The sequence below is a fragment of the Macaca fascicularis genome, chromosome 19 (assembly GCF_037993035.2).
Source record: "Macaca fascicularis isolate 582-1 chromosome 19, T2T-MFA8v1.1".
Taxonomy (NCBI): Eukaryota; Metazoa; Chordata; class Mammalia; order Primates; family Cercopithecidae; genus Macaca; species Macaca fascicularis.
Window position 1 is genome coordinate 24,362,088 of NC_088393.1, and position 17,989 is coordinate 24,380,076.

The 17,989-nt window shown below is 40.2% G+C and overlaps 1 protein-coding gene across 20 annotated transcripts in view; it reads right to left on the reverse strand.

Annotated features, from left to right (window-relative positions):
- Window positions 1-17,989, reverse strand: part of LOC135968652 (zinc finger protein 431-like) — an 85,536-nt gene that overhangs the window by 20,544 nt on the left and 47,003 nt on the right. For 14 of the 20 annotated variants that reach the window (XR_010583573.1, XR_010583564.1, XR_010583562.1 and 11 more), the window contains one exon: window positions 1,368-4,345. The exons of 1 other annotated variant lie outside the window; for it this stretch is intronic. The gene's annotated coding sequence lies outside the window, so the exon portion shown is untranslated. Of the gene's footprint in view, window positions 1-1,367; window positions 4,346-14,104; window positions 14,357-16,324; window positions 17,966-17,989 lie in introns of those variants that run through there. 5 more of the 20 variants (XR_012428105.1, XM_065536339.1, XR_010583571.2 and 2 more) reach the window with 3 other exon arrangements.

A 17,989-nucleotide genomic window follows, 5' to 3' on the forward strand; every position in this document is an offset into this window, starting at 1 on the left:
AAAAAAAAAAAAAAGAAGTAAATTCCTAACTCTTGGTTTCTGTTTTAAAAGAAAGCTAAAATACTGGCACATTCATTGTTATTTCTGACTTTTAGGGACCTTTTCTGACACTTGTTTCAGTCTCTCATGACATAAAGTGCTGAAAGACATGGTGGCATATTTTGAAATGAGAGTTTGAGTCAGCTGAGATAAAAAAAAAAAAAAATGTTAGAGCAGCAGAAAGACTGCAGTGCCACAGAAAAGGAACAGGTGTAGCATGTGATTACTGACTTCTACAAAGTAACAAGAGTAAACTCTGTTAATTAAAAAATAAACACAAAATTTCAGACAGCACGTGTCCTAAGAATATGTGTGAGAAACTCCCATAATCACCAGCCAAGACAATTGTTTTCAGACTATGCCAGGACAGAACTACATTATAAAGATTTTGACAGGTAGTTTCTTTTAATGTCCAAATTGCAGTCAAAGATTATAATATATACAAAACAGGGCAATATGATCCCACCAAAAATATCATAAAATTTTCTGAAAGGAACCATAAAAAAATCAGAGGTATAAATTTTAAACATTATATGTAGTCCCCAAGGTACCACAAAAATATTTGTATAAATACATAAAAGAGGTTGGGCATGGTGGCTCATGCCTGTAATCCCAGCACTTTGGGAGGCCAAGGTGGGTGAATCACCTGAAGTCAGGAGTTTAAGACTAGCCTGACTGACATGGAGAAACCTCATATCTACTAAAAATACAAAATTAGCCAGGCATGGTGGCACCTGCCTGTAATCTCAGCTACTCAGGAGGTTGAGGCAGGCAAATCGCTTGAACCAGGGAGGCGGAGATTGCGGTGAGCCAAGATCAATGCCACTGAACTCCAGCCTGGACAACAAGAGCAAAACTCAGCCTCAAAAATAAATAAATAAATGAAAATAAGTGAAAGCATATCAATACAAACATCAAAAAGACACAAAGATGAAAAGAGAATAAGAGACAAAGATGTAATAATCAAATAAAATATATAATAAAATAACAGTAAGTCTTTCTAATAATTAAAAAAGACTGGAAGTGGCAGGATGGAAGTAGATATTCCATGCAACCATTACTCAAATGAGAGCAGAAACAGTCAAAATAATATCATGCAAGCTACATCTTAAGTCAGAACGTATAATGTTTTATAAAATATGCTTTAAATTGAAACTCCAAAGAAACAAAGAAGGACATCAAAAAAATAATAGATTCATTCACTGGGAACCGATGACAAATTTGTGTGTGTGTGTGTGTGTGTGTGTGTGTGTGTGTCTCACATTAGGGTTCCAAGTACATAAAGCAAATACTGACACAATGGAAGAAACACACAGAAAGCAATATAATTAGAGCAAGATATTTTAATACCACACTTTCTGTAATAAAAATTAAACAAGAAAAAATGTTAATAAGAGAAGAGACTACTTAAAGGCAGTATAAAACAATTATTCCAAACAGAGTTGTAGAGAACACTCCTCAACAACATCAGAATACACAACCTTCTCAATAGCTCATACAACATTTCCCGTGATAGACCACATCTTAGGCCAAAAAGGAAGTCTTATCAAAGTTTTTAAAAGTAAAATTCTATGAACTACATACTATGATCAAAATGGAATGAGAGTATACAATGATAAGAGAAAAAAAAAACACAGAAAAAATTTACAAATATATAGAAATTAAGCAATACACTCTTGAGTGTGCTCTTATACAAAAGTTGAAATACTCAATATTGCAAAGAGTCCATCCTGCTCAATGCAATCTACAGATTTAATGCAATATTTTTCAAATTTCTCATTGCATTTTTGAAGAAATAGAAACAGCAACCTCAAAAGTATATAGAATCTCAAAAGAAAAATAAAGTACCCAACAATATTACAAAAAAAAGAAAGAACGCTGCAGGCATTAAAGTGTCTGATTCAAAGCACATTACAAAGCTACAGAATTAAACAATTTGATATGAGTATAAAAGTGAAAAAGTAAACTAATAAAATAGAATGTAGCACATATACAAACTTTCACATATATGGTCATGTAAGTAGTCATTTATATACTCATAATTATTGCAGCATTGTTACTGTAAGCCAATAGGTAAAAGCAACGTGAATATCTTTCAATAAATCATTCAGTAGATATAATTTGAAATATAAAAATTCTCCCCAGGCACAGTGGCTCACACCTGTAATCCCAGCACTTTGGGAGACTGAGGCAGGCGGATCACAAGGTAAGGAGCTGGAGACCAGCCTGGCCAACATGGTGAACCCTGTCTTTACTAAAATAAATAAATAAATAAATACATACATACATACATACATACATACATACATACAAAAATTAGCCGGACATGTTGGCATGTGCCTGTAATCCCAGCTACTCGGGAGGCTGAGGCAAAAGAATTGCTTGAACCTGGAAGGTGGAGGTTGCAATGAGTTGAGATCGTGCCACTGCACTGCAGCCTGGGTGACAGGGCAAGACTTTGTCTCAAAGGGCTCAAGCCTGTAATCCCAGCACTTTGGGAGGCCGAGTCGGGCGCATCACGAGGTCAGGAGATTGAGACCATCCTGGCTAACCCGGTGAAACCCCGTCTCTACTAAAAAATACAAAAAACTAGCCGGGCGAGGTGGCGGGCGCCTGTAGTCCCAGCTACTTGGGAGGCTGAGGCAGGAGAATGGCGTAAACCCAGGAGGCGGAGCTTGCAGTGAGCTGAGATCCGGCCACTGCACTCCAGCCTGGGTGACAGAGCAAGACTCCGTCTCAAAAAAAAAAAAAAAAAAATCTGGAATATACTCAGCATTCAAAAGCAGGAAATACTCTACCAACTATAAATATAAATCTTGATGGCATTATGCAAAATGAAATGAGCCAATCACAAAAAGACAGATTTTATAACGTATATGAAGCAGTTAGACTGTTAAAAACAAAGAACACAGTGGTATTTGCAAAATGCTATAAAACAGAAAAAACTGGGGCCAGGCATAGTGGCCCATACCTGTAATCCCAGCACTTTGAAAGGCTGAGGCAGGCAGATCACCTAAGGTCAGAAGTTTGAAACCAGGTTGGCGAACATGGTGAAACTCCATCTTTACTAAAAACGCAAAAATTAGCCAGGCCTCATGGTGGGCACCTGTAATTCCAGCTACTCAGGAGGCTGAGGCATGAGAATTGCTTGAACCTGGGAGGTGGAAGTTGCAGTGAGCTGAAATCATGCCACTGCACTCCAGTTCCAGTCTGAGTAGCAGAGCAATACTCCATCTCAAAAAAAAAAAAAAAAAAAAAAAGGAGGAGGGGGGCGGGGAAAAGAAGAAAAATTGGTACTTATTGTTTAATGTGTATTAAGATTTAGCTTTGCAAGATAAAAACATTTTAGCAATATGTTGCATGACAATGTCAAGATAATTAATATGACTATTTAAAGATATTTTGTGGTAAATTTTATTATGTTATTTGGACAAGAAAAAATAAATAATAATATCTAAAAGAGATACAGAGTTATGATAGTTTTAAATTATATTCAAATCCAAAAGTGTTTCTCCCACACAAAAATCATATAAATTTACAAATAAATAGGTTGTTGAAATTATAAGAATTTTATGGGCTGAGCATGGGGGCTCACACCTGCAATCTCAGTACATTGGGAGGCTGAGGCAGGCAAAGCACCTGAGGTCGGGAGTTAGAGACCAGCCTGACCAACATGGAGAAACCCTGTCTCTACTAAAAATACAAAAATATTAGCCAGGCATGTTGGCACATGCCTGTAATCCCAACTACAAAGGAGGCTGAGGCACTAGAATCATTTCAACCCAGGAGACGGAAGTTGCAGTGAGCTGAGATCGCGCGATTGCACTCCAGCCTAGGCAAGAAGAGCAAGACTCCATCTCAATAAAAAAACAAAAAAAACAAAAAGAAGAGAATTTGATGATGACTCATCTACACAGAATTAGAAAACCATTCACAACAAACCAACACAACAAATATACAACTTACAAAAAAAACCAAGGATAATATTTATTTTTGCATACAGGAAAACAAACATAGAGATAATGCTATTGGAAAAAGACATATTTGACTTTGCTCTATACTGTCTTAAATTGCACAAAATTAAGTATTAGAATGCATGATTATAATAAACACTAAAAATCAAAACACAATTAACGGATGTGTGGTGGCATACCCTAAAATATATAACAGAAAAATCTATAATTGCAAAACAAAGTTAAAACATAGAATGTAAAACTTACTAGATACCTTGGGAGGCCAAGGCAGGAGGATCATGAAGTCAGGAGATCAAGACCATCCTGGTTAACACGGTGAAACTCAGTCTCTCCTGCAAATACAAAAAAATAGCTGGGCATGGTGGTGGGTGCCTGTACTCCCAGCTACTCAGGATGCTGAGGCAGGAGAATGGCATGAACCCAGGAGGCAGAGCTTGCCGTGAGCTGAGATTGTGCCACTGCACTCCAGCCTGCGCAACAGAGCGAGACTCCATCTCAAAACAAAAACAAAACAAAAAAGAAACAACTTATTAGATACCATCAACTAGATTTAGGAAATTTTAGAAGAAGAAAATGAAGAAAAAAAATACAGAGGTTATCTGAAGATAAAAAAGGGTGAAATCTTCCCAAATTTTGATGTAATTAAAAAAACAATGTTTCTAACCAATACTTGATTTAAATTTATTTCACTTTAAAAAGAAAATGAAAATAAAGAATTTCCAAAATAAAAGGTGAAGATGTTCATCACCACTAGCACAGTTCCACAAAAAAACGGTACATGGTGACTAGGCACCATGGCTCATGCCTGAAATCCTAGTTTTAGGAGGTAAAGGCAGTCAGAACACTAGAGACCAAGAGTTTAAGATCATACTGAGACTCTGCACAAAAAAAAAAAGAAATGCTAAAATGTGTTAATTTTGCTTAAAAATAAAATAATAATGAACACCATCATAAAACTGAAGTAGAGGGTGTAGAGAAAACTAGTCCTTAGCCTCTCTCCTCCCATAGAGCAAGGATGGGAAAAATAAGTTTTCCTCCTCTCCCAGCTTCACCCTCCCTTTAGTAATTTTTCCTTAGTGAAACTCAAGGTTACTTCACAACAACTCCAGTTTCTCTGTTCTGGGCAACATGACAAGGTCACAAGAGGAGCTTGAGTAAGACGTGTACCAGCTGCAAGGCCTGCTTTAGTTTGTTAAGTTCCTGTTTTCCTCCCAATGCAGCTGCAAGGCCAGTATAACCTGTCACTGTTTAATTAACTGCCTTTTTTCTGCTTCTGTGAGCCTGCTTGCTTGCACCACAAGGCTTGAGCCACTAGATGGCCACCATGCACATATAAAAGACAAGCCCTGTCTTTGTCCGGGCTCAGCTTTTTGGGTGTGAAGCCACTGAGCCAGTGCACACCTTAATAAAATCCTCCAGTTTCACCCACTGGGCCTCTTCTGCCTCCTGTTTTCTGCAATATTTTGGCGAGCCAGCCAGGAGATGGAGATGACAGGCTTGCTGTCTACATTGCCTGTGGGTATGAGGCCCCAAGTAGGGAGGGGCCCATGACCTCAGGTACCATCAGGGGAACTTAAACGTGAAGAAGTGATTGGCTCTCCCATGACCTGGTGCCCTCCCAGGCAGCACAACAGACTCTAAGGGGCTACAGGACGATTCCAGGAACAGTGTGCTACAGGACCACAGTAAGGTTTTGGGGCCCAAGGCAGGAACCATCCCATAAGGACGGAAGGGGAGCCTGATTATCTCCCAAGGTGTAACTAGTAGACCAACACAGGACGCAAGAGTGGTTTGTAAAGTCGGGGAAACTTATACCCCAAGTGACCAGGGCATGAGAGTGGCTCACAAAGTCAGTTAGGAAAGAAAACTGGGAGTGGGGTGGTGTGTGAGTGTGTGTGAAAGAGATGGTTTCAGGAGGAACCAATGTGGACAGTGACATGTGGGGGCCACAGGTCTCTTAGTATAGACTGTATGCTCCGAGCGAATTGTGGGACCAACCAGGACTAGCAGTGATCCACATACGGCTTACCGAGGTGCCCCACAATTTAGTAATTGTGAGGGGATTAACAAACTCTTCAAAGCTAAGCAGCATCTGAAAACTCCCGTGAAGGGGGATGGTTTAATGAGTCTGAAGCAAAAGGAAGAGTGAATGTGTTGCACTGTAATGGGAAGGAAATGGGAGGGAAGTCACCAAATCCCACCCCATTAGATTGTATGTTAAGGAACTTTAAGAAAGGTTATTCAGGGGACTATGGAATTAAGTTGACTCCCAGAGGCTGAGAACTCTCTGTGAAATACAACGGCCCTCTTTCATGTTGGATGGCCAGCTGAAGGAAATGTAGATAAGAAAACAACTGGCTGTGTATTTAAGGTGGTAACTGAGGTCAGAGGATAGCCAGGGCACCCAGACCAGTTCCCTTATATTGACTCATGGTTAACTATAGTACAGACTCAAACTGCATGGTTGCAGTCTTGCCAGGCAGCTTTTTGTAAAATGCTCCTGGCTCAAGCTGAGCCTAAGCTACCAAAAAAAAAAAAAAAAATCAGCTTTGCTGGAAGCTACAGAGACAAAGGGAAAGCCACAGGAAAGACAGGAAAAAACAGTTTTGCAGGAACCCCTCCTCCCTATGCACCATCCTCCCTATGCACCAATCTACCACCTTTACCAAGGCTGGCCACTGAGCAGCTGAACTCAGATGGTATCATGCCCCAGGCTACACCTTAAAGGGGCAAATCTGAGCCCCTGTCCCAGGAGGTAAAGAAGGAAGTCAAGATGATCAAGCAGGCCGCCTTCGATCTGCCCACACCAGAGCTTTGCAAATGCCCCTCCAGAAAACACAGGGACCTATTATGATGACAGGGCCAGGCCCAAGGGGGGCAACTGACTTTTATTTACCAGCCTTTTTCTACCACTGATCTCCTGAACTTGAAACATCATACCCTCTCCTACACGGAGAACCCCCAGGGCCTCATAGATCAGGTGCAGTCTATCTTCCTAACGCACAATCCAACCTGGTCAGATTGCAGGAAGTTCCTCCTAACGCTGTTTAATACCGAGAAGTGCAAAAAGATAGCCCAGGCAGCTCTCTGCTGGCTGGAAGCCAGTGTGCCTGAAGGCACCCTTAATGTCCAGGCATATGCTCAGGGCCAATTCCCAGAAACAGATCCCAACTGGGACCCAAATGATGCAACCAAGCTTTAACACCTGCAAAGGTACTAAGAAGCGCAGCTGCAAGGATTGAGGGAAGGTGGAAAAAAGGCAATTGATATAAGGAAGATCTCTGAAGTACTTGAGGGAATTGATGAGCGCCCTAGCCAGTTTTATGAGAGACTCTGTGAGGCATCCCAGTTTTATACTCCAGTTGACCCTAAGGCTGCTGAAAATCAGCACACAGTGAACACAGCATTTGTAAGACAAGTCCAGGGTGACATCAGACAGAAGCTGCAAAAGCTAGAGGGTTTTGCAGGCATGATGCCACCCAGCTTATAGAAGTGGCCACCAAGGTGTACGTCAACTGTGATCAAGAGGCAAAAAAGGAAACAGAGTGGAGACTTAGGAAAAAGGCCAACCTGTTAGCAGCAGCCCTCCCAAAAAGGAAAATTAACATTGTAAAGGGATGCAAATGTAGATGTGGGTGTGGGTGTGGGTGTGGGTGTGGGTGTGGGCATGGAAGTGGCCAAGTTGAACAGGGAGCCAAGAGACTGCTGAGGCTAAAGGGAGGTCAATGTGCGTGGTGCAAGAAGGAACACTAGAAAAATCAATGTCCAGAGGGCACTGAAGAGAATGGCAAAGGCTGTGAAACAAAGAGGCCACCAGCCAAGGGCTGCCACACCCTGAGGGAGCCAGATGTTGACCTGATTGGGCTGGCAGAGACTGAAGAACATGAGGACTAGGACCAACTGGGCTCCTTCTCCCTAGGTCCCCAGGAGCCCATGGCCACATTAGAAGTGGGGGAGGGGAGGAAGGAGCCCCTCCTCTGGGAGGCAGACCAGGTGAAGGCATTTAAACAAATCAAAGAAGCCTTAACTCGGGCTCCAGCCTTAGGACTGCCAGATCTAACTTAGCCTTTCTTTCCATAAGCTCACAAGTGAAAGGAAATGGCTATAGGAGTCCTAACTCAGGTCATGGGATCATGGCATCATCCAGTGGCATACTTATCCAGGCAGTTGGACTCCATGGTGCTGGGATGGCCCCCATGTTTCAAAGCACTAGCTGCCATAGCCTTACGGGCAAGGGAAGCTGACAAACTAACTCTAGGACAGCAACTAACCATCTGAGTATTGCACTAAGTTATAACATTAATGGATCAGAGAGGGCCCCATTGGTTATCAAACCCGAGAATGACTTGGTACCAAGGGCTTCTATACGAGAATCCTCGCATAACTCTAGAGACTGAACACTCTAAACCCGGCTACTTTGCTTCCAATTGAATCAGAACCAGGAGGTACCTCTTCATTGCTGTACAGACACAGTCAATGAGGTATTCTTAAGCTGGAGAGAACTTACAGACCAACCCCTCAGGGACCCAGATATTGAGTACTTTATAGATGGAAGCAGTTTTGTACTGGAAGGAGTCCAACGGGCCAGGTATGCAGTAGTAACATTGCACTCAGTGGTAGAAGCTCAGTCTCTGCCCACAGAAACTTCAGCCCAAAAAGCAGAGCTGATAGCTCTAACAAGAGCCCTTTTGCCAGCAAAGGACAAAAAGGTCAATATTTATACTGATTCCAAATATGCTTTTGCCACACTGCATGTCCATGGAGCTATATATAAGCAGAGAGGAGGACTTTTAACTGCCAGGGGCAAAGAAATAAAATACAATGAAGAAATTCTACAGCTCTTAGATGCTGTATGGGCCCCAGAGAAGGTAGCTGTTATGCACTGTAAAAGACACCAGAAGTCAGGGACACTGGAGGCCAAGGGAAATGGAAAAGCAGATAGAGAAGCAAGATGGACAGCAATGACTGCTCCACACTCTAGAAAACAAGCCCTGACCATGCCTCTCCTCCCGGAATCTCCCCTCCAGGAGACCCCAAGTTACTCTCCAAGTGACAGCGCCTGGTTTGCCCAAGAATCTGGAGAATATATTGAAGGAGGATGGTAGAAATTATCTAATGCAAGACTAGCCGTCCCTGAAATGGTGGCCCCTGAATTTGTGAGGCAATTCCAGCAAGGAACTCACATGGGAAAAATGGCACTAGAGACACTATTAGGACACCACTTCTATGTGCCACGGCTCACTGCCATCACATGAGCCGTTTGTGAAGAATGCCTACCTGTGCCCAGAACAACCTATTACAGGGGCCCACCTTGTGAAAGGCCCCTGTGGATTCAGGAAATAGGGGCTGCACCTTGTGAAAATCTGCTTATGGACTTTACTGAGTTGCCCCTAGCAGGGCACTATCGATACATGTTAGTACTTGTCTGTACCTTTTCAGGATGGGTCAAGGCTTTCCCCACCAGGACTGAGAAAGCACAAGAAGTACTGCTAAGAAACATTATCCCCAGATTTGGACTGCCCCTGACTCTAGCATCAGAAAATGGACCGGCATTCATAGCCAAGATAGTTCAGGAACTAACACAGCTATTGAAAATAAAGTGGAAGTTACACACACCCTACTGGCCACAGAGTTCAGAAAAAGTCAAACACATGAACTGGACACTCAAATAGCTACCAAAAATTTTTTGCCAAGAAACTCATCTAAGGTGGGATCAGGTCCTGCCCATGGTCCTCCTCCAAGGGAGGTGCACCCCCACCAAACAAACTGGGTATTCACCCTATAAGATCTTGTCTGGCCAAATTAAAGGTGATCTATGTGAACTAGAGGAATTAACCTTAAGGAGACAGATGCAGGCTTTAAGAATAGCCATGCAAAAAATTCATGGCTGGGTATGGGAAAGAATGCCCATAAGCCTCGTAGACCCAAGTTATCCCTTTAGACACCGGGACTCTGTTTAGGTTGAAAAATGGAATCCAACAATACTGGGACCCATATGGGATGGGCCCCATACTGTCATCTTGTCTACTCTTACTGCTATTAAAGTTGCAGGAATCGTGCCTTGGATTCACTACAGTTGGCTGAAACTGGTAGTCTAGGACAAGTGGACCAGCCAGCAGGACCCAGACCATCCAACCCAGCTGATCCTATGACAGGACTGAGGTGCCAGTGAAGACTACAACAGCCCTGCTCTGGTCACTTCGGAAGCTGACCAGTCTACGCACGGCAGAAGCTTGAGGAAACAACAGCCCTGCTCTAGCCACCCCGGGAGCTGACTCGTCTACACACGGCCAAAGCTCAAGGCATCATCAGGAAAGTAAATGTGGTTAGAAATCTTAGGTCTAGAAACTTTCCTTGTAATATTAATTGTTTTACTATTGTCCTGTTGCTTTGCTCAACTTCCTCCTCTAGAAAAGGACCTCTTCTCTCCATGCTGGGTATAAATATGTTATCCATCACTTTTGCTACTCCCCTTAAACATGTTAAAGGGAGAATCCTTAGAAGGATGCCCCCACTGCACTGACATTACGTGGACAGGAAACACCATGACTGGAACCCTGTTGTACCACACTTATTATAGGTGTGCAGGGACCCATTGAGGAACTTGTACACTCAACCAGATAACCTACTCAATCTGCAACCCAGGAAGCCTTATGTATGTTATGACCCAAAGTCCTTACCTAGAACCTAGTTTGAGGTTCAAGTCGGGTCAAAAGAAATAAAAGGGGAATAACCATAAAGAATTAAAAAGCTAATGAATGGCCCCCTGAAAGAATAATGCAATACTATGGCCCAGCCACATAGGCAAATTGATCATGGAGATACCGCACCCCTATTTATGTGCTAAATCGCATCATATGGTTGCAGGCAGTACTGGAGATCATTACAAATGATACTGCAAGAGCCTTAAATTTGCTGGCTCAGAAATCTACAGAAATGAGAAATGCCATTTAGACTACCTCCTAGCCCAAGAGGGACGAGTATGTAGAAAGTTCAACCTAACTAATTGCTGTCTAAAAATTGATGACAATGGAAAGGTCATCAAACAAAAAGCTGCAAGAATTCAAAAATTAGCCCATGTTCCAGTCCAGACTTGGAAAGGATGATCTCCAGATTCCCTCTTTTCCCTGTTCAGAGGTTAGTTCTCATCCCTTGGAGAATTTAAAACCTTAGTAAGAATAGTTCTAGCCATATTAGGAGTCTGTCTCATACTCCCTTGTCTCTTACCCCTCCTTGTCAAAAACATCTAAACGGCTATAGATGCTCTTGTAACCAGGCAAACTACTACACAACTAATTGTTCTAACTAAATATCAGCCTTTGCCAAATGAAGAAAATTTGCCTTTTCATGAAAAATTAAGTCATAGTGATGGTTTCTATTAAACCTCATTTATAAAAAGTGTTAAAGGGGTAAATGAAGTAGAGGATGTAAACAAAACTAGTCCTTAGCCCCTCTCTTCCCGTAGAGCAAAGATGGGAAAAACAATTTTTCCTCCTCTCCTAGCTTCCCCCTCCCTTTCATAATCCTTCCTTAGTGAAACTCAAGGTTACTTCACAACAACTCCAGTTTCTCTGTTCTCGACAACAAGACGAGCTTGAGTAAGACATGCACCAGCTGCAAGGCCTGCTTTAGTTTGATAAATTCTCGTTTCCCTTCCAATGAAGCTGCAAGGTCAGCATAACCTGTTATTGTTTGATTAAATGCCCCTATTCTGCTTCTGTTAAGCCTGCTTGCTTGCACCATGAGCTTTGTGCCACTAGATGGCCACCAGGCATGTATAAAAGGCAAGCCCTGTCTTTGTCCAGGGCTCAGCCCTTTGGATGCAAATCCACTGCACCGGTGTGCACCTTAATAAAATCCTCCAGTTTCACCTACTGGGTCTCTCCTGCCTCCCATTTTCTGCAACAAAACCATATATAAAATAAAACTCTATATTAAATGTAAATATACAAATATAGAAATCTGTACTATCATAATGATGATGCATAAAACCCCTAAAATTCTTCTGTAGAATATTTAAAACAGAATACAATCTGCATACATATGTTAATAAATACACAATATAAAATAATTTTTATTTGTTTATTTTATTTTGAGATGGAGTATCACACTTGTTGCCCAGGCTGGAGTGCAATGGTGCAATCTCGGCTCACTGCAACCTCTGCCTCCTGGATTCAAGTAATTCTCCTGCCTCAGCCTCCCGAGTAGCTGGGATTATAGGCATGCACCACCATAACTGGCTAATTTTGTATTCGTTAGTAGAGATGGGGTTTCTCCATGTTGATCAGGCTGGTCTCAAACTCCTGACCTCAGGTGATCCACCCACCTCAGCCTCCCAAAGTGTTGGGATTACAGGCATGAGCCACTGCACCCAGCCTAAAAATTTTTAATATTATTAACAAACTGAAAAATACAGAGGTATAATTTTATATTCAATTGAAGTTGTCACAAAATTAAAATATATTGTTTGAATTTTAAGATGTTTAATGTAAACTCCATTTTTTTGAGATAATATGGTTTGGCTGTGTCCCAACCAAAGTTTCATCTTTAATTCCCACATGTTGTGGGAGGGATGTGGTGGAAGGTAATTGAATCAAGGGGGCAGGTATTTCCTGTACTGTTCTCATGATAGTGAATAAGTCTCATGAAATCTGACAGCTTTACAAAGCAGTTTTTCTGCACAAGCTCTCTCTCTCTTATCTGCCACCATGTGAGACATGTCTTTCACCTTCCATCATAACTGTGAGGTCTCCTCAGTCACATGAAACTGTAAGTCCAATAAATTTCTTTCTTTAGTAATTTGCCCAGGGTAAGGTACGTCTTTATCAATAGCATGAAAACACACTAATAGACAACATGATTATAAAGATAACATTTAAATAAACTATGCAAAACAAAATTAGAAAAATAATTGAAGCACATCACTACACAATTGAAATAAAATTTAAGGCAATAAAACAGTAAATAAGAAAAAGCATACCACTCAGGAACACATAAAACAGTAACAGTAAAACCAGTAACTTCATTTTTAAGAAGTAGTTTTAAATATAAATTAATTAAATTACTTAATAAAAAAGAAATGTAACCTCAGGACTTTGGGAGGTTAAGGTGGGCTGATCACTGGATCTCAGAAGATTGACAACAGCCTTGACAATGTGGCAAAACTCTGTCTCAACCAAAAATACACAAAAAACTGGCTGGGCGTGATGCTACACACTTATAACCCAGCTACCTGAGAGGCTGAAATGAGAAAATCTTCTGAGTTTGGTAAGTTAAGGCTGCAGTGAGCCATGATCACAACACTGCAAACCAGTCTGGTTGACAGAGTGAGCCCCTATCTCAAAAATAAATGAATAAACAAGTAGATAAATGAAATTATAAAAAGAAAAAATAAAATGCTTTACTGGCTTAAGAAAAAAGCTAAGAGTATGTTGCCTACAAGGGAATCATTTTAGCACTAAGTCAAATAGGTTGAAAACCCCAGAGTGAAAAAAAACCAAACTACATTTTATGAAAATAGTAACTACAACTGGGTAGGTATTAGACATAATATGTTTTAAGTCAAGTGCTAACATGAGATAAACATTGATATTATATATTCATAAAATAGGTTGATTTACCATAAATCTGTAACTATTATATCTATCTCCCTAGCTGTATGTATATGTATATATAACATAAGGGCTCCAAAATATATAAAGCAGGCCGGGCGCGATGGCTCACACCTGTAATCCAAGTACTCCGGGAGGCCAAGGCAGGCGGATCACCTGAGGTCAGGAGTTTGAGACCAGCCTGGCCAACATGGCGAAACCCCATCTCTACTAAAAATACAAAAATCAGTCGGGCGTGGTGGCAAGCGCCTATAATCCCAGCTACTTGGGAGGCTGAGGCGAGAGAATTGCTTGAACCTGGAAGGTGGTGGTTGCAGTGAGCCGAGATCGCGCCACTGCACTCCAGCCTGGGTGACAGAGCGAGACTCTGTCTCAAAAAAAAGAAGAAAAAAAAAATATATATATATATAGAGAGAGAGAGAGAGAGCGCGAGAGCGCAAATATTAACAAAATTAAAACAAGAAATACATAACAACATAATTGTAGACATCAAGACCCCAGTTTTAATAACAGAAAATTCAGATTAAAAAATCAATAAGAAAACAAAACCTAGACAACATTATAGACTGTATTAATCATTTTACATATAGAAGAATACCTGAGAGTGGATAATTTATAAAGAAATAAAGACTATATGGCTCACAATCCAGCAGACTGTACAAAAAATGTGTGCCAGCATCTGCTTCTGGTGAGTGTCTCAGCAAGCTTACAATCATGGTTGAAGGCAAAGACCTTGAAGACATATTTGATACAATAGAATATTATTCAGTCACATTTAAAGATACACTTTGAGAATATTATGTCAACTGAAATAAGCCAGTAATGAAATCATAGATATTATGTACATGTCACATAATAACAGACAGAGCAAGTATGAGATGAAGGAGCCAGGTTCTTCTAATAAATCTGTTTTCATTTGAATTAATGGAGTGTAAACATTTTGATTACCAAGAGGATGGTGCCAAGCTATTTATGAAGACTTTGCCCCCATGACCCAAACACCTCCCACCAGGTCCCACATCCAACATTAAGGATTACATTGCAGCATAAGGTTTGGAGAACATGAACATCAAAACCATATTACAGACCAACTAGGCTTAACAGATGAGTACAAAACTTTCCAGTCAAAAGCAAGAGAATACACAATATTCTTATTTGCACCTGGCGTATTCTGTTAGGACATATACTAAGTTTTATTAAATTTAAGAATGCCAGCTAGGTGGTGTAGCTCATGCCTATAATCCCAACACTTAGAGACCAAGGTGGGAGGATTACTTGGAGTTAAAAGTTTGAGGCCAGCCTGGGCAACATAGTGAGACTCCATCCTTACAAATAATCAAAGAATTATTGAGACATGGTACTTCATGTTTGTAGTCCCAATTACATGAGACACTGAGGTGGAAAGATCACTTGAACCCAGTAGGTTGGGGCTGCAATGAGACAAAATCATGGCAGTACACTCTGGTCTGGTTGACAGAGTAAGATCCTGTCTCCAAACAAAAACAACAAATACAACAACAAATAAATTTAAGACCAAAATTACACACTTTGTGTTTTCTGACCAAAACTGAATTAAACTAGAAATTAAAAGTAAAACTAAAAAAAAATCCAAAAATATATGAAAATAAAACACACTCCTCAACATATGTTTGCTCAGGAATCAAAAAATAATAATTTTTCAAAGATGTTAATACAACTTACAGTGCTAAACAAATTCAATATAATCTTCATAAAAACCCCAATAGCAGTTTTTTAAAGAAATATTGTTTAAAATGTTAAAATTTTATTATGACCTATAGCCAAACACCCATGAAAAAGAACAAAGGTGCATTATAATTTCTGAATTTGAAACATATTAAAAGCAACAATAACAAACACAGTGTGGTACGGACACAAAGACAGATAAACAGACGAAAGAACAGAATAGAGCGCCCAGAAATGAACCCTTCTGAATATGGCCAAATAATCTCCCACAAAATTGACATGAGCACACAATAGAAAAAAGATAATCTTTTCACAAAATTGTTTTAAAAACTGAATATCCATACTGATAAAGTTCAATTATTTCCTGAAACCATAAGTGAAAAATCTTTTAATCAGCCATAAGAAGATAAGTTCTTTTTGTTTTCTTTTTTCTTCTGAGATGGAGCCTTGCTCTATTGCCCAGGCTGGAATGCAGTGGCATGGCCTCAGCTCACTGCAACCTCTGCCTTCTGGATTCAACCAATTCTCCTGCCTCGAGCCTGCCACCATGCCTAGCCAATTTTTATATTTTTAGTAGAGATGGGGTTTCACCATATTGGACGGGCTGGCACGGTGGCTCACACCTGTAATCCCAGCATGTTGGGAGGCCAAGTTGGGCAGATCATAAGGTCAGGAGTTCAAGACCAGACTGACAAACATGGTGAAACCCTGTCTCTACTAAAAATACAAAAATTAGCTGGGTGTGGCAGCATGTGCCTGTAATCCCAGCTATGCAGGAAAATCGCTTGAATCTGGGAGGCAGAGGTTGCAATAAGCTGAGATCATGCTACTGCACTCCAGCCTGGGCAACAGAGTGAGACTCTGTCCCAAAAAAAAAAAAAAAAAAGAAAGAAACCCATGATGACTGTCGGTAGAAAACAAGGAAACAAGGAGGCACCCATTATTTTATGTTATAAATGTACTTCTTATAATTAAAAATAAAATTATTATCACATACAGCAATTCCATTTATTAATCTGTATCTAAAACATGCAACATAGGACCTTCAAGACATATTTGATACAATGGAATATTATTCAACCTTTAAGAAAAGTCTTGTCACATTTAAAGATACACTTTGAGAATATTATGTCAGCTGAAATAAGCCAGTAATGAAATCATAGATATTATGATTTCACTTATGTAAGATATATAAAACAGTCACACTCGTAAAAACAGAAAGTGGAAGGGTGTTTGTTAAGGGCTGGAGAGAGCATAAAATGAGTAAATGTTATTTAATGGATAGTGAGTCTTAGTTTTACAAGATATAAAATTTCTAGAAGTCTTTTGCAAAACAATGTGAATACAGTTAAGATAGTTGAAATATACAACTCTTTTTTTTTTTTTTTTTTTTGAGACAGGGTCTCAATCTGTCACCCAAGCTTGAGTGCATGGCACAATTATGGCTCACTGCAGCCTTACACTCCCAGGCTCAAGTAACCCTGCCCCTCAATCTCTCAAGTAGCTCAGACCACAGGTACACACAACCCTGCCTGGCTATTTCTTAGAAAGAAAAATGTTTGTAGAGAGGGTGTCTCCACATTTTGCTCAGGCTGGTCTCAATCTTTTGGGCTCAAGCAATCCTGTCCTGGCTTCTCAAAATCCTGGTTTTACAGATGTGAGCCACCACCATGCCTGGCCCTGACATGTGCATTTAAACAGATTTAAGAAGCTAAATTATATGTTATGTGTTTTTACAACAATTACTTCTTAAAAAACTGAAAAAAAATACCAAATTATAAATCTTCTAAAAAATTACCTCCAAATCACAAAGTGTTTGTCTCACACAAAGGAAATACGTATTCATCATTAAACACATGGCAAAAATGAGGCTATTTCTAAGGCTACTCACTTAGACAAGATAAAACCAACATTGAAAATGAGCTAAGAGGTCGGGCACAGTGGCTAATGCCTACAATCCCAGCACTTTGAGAGGCTGAGGTGGGCAGATCACCTGAGGTCAGGAATCCGAGACCAGCCTGACCAAGATGGAGAAACCCCGCCTCTAATAAAGAAAAATAAAGAAAATTTGCGGGGTGTGGTGGCACATGGTTGTAATCCCAGCTACTTGGGAGGCTGAGGCGGGAGAATTGTTTGAACCCTGGAGGCAGAGGTTGCAGTGAGGCGAGATAGTGCATTGCACTCCAGCCTCAGCAACAACAGCAAAACCCCATCTCAAAAAGAAAAAAAAAAAAGAGAAAAAGAGAATGAGCTAAGAAAGAATATATGTAAGATAAGCTATAACAAAAATTGGGGTCACATTTGCAGATATAAACACAAAAATATATATAATCTGATTGTGACAGACATATGGCTCATTTATCTTTTAATTAAACCCCACATTAATTTAAAGTATACAAACAGAATTGCCAATTGTCTAAAATTATAATACATAAATAAAACTAAAAACAATAAACTGATAGTAAGAAATTTACAGTAAAAAAGACAATTATAGTACTACAAGACAATAATAAATGTTTACTCATAAAATCTAGTTGGCAACATCAATGTACATTAACAAATAATTTGTCTAGATGACTGCAATGTTTGGCTGTAACTGTGCATTCCTGGAAGGCAGGCATTTTAAATTACTGGTATCTATTGTAAGGTAATAAAATTTCA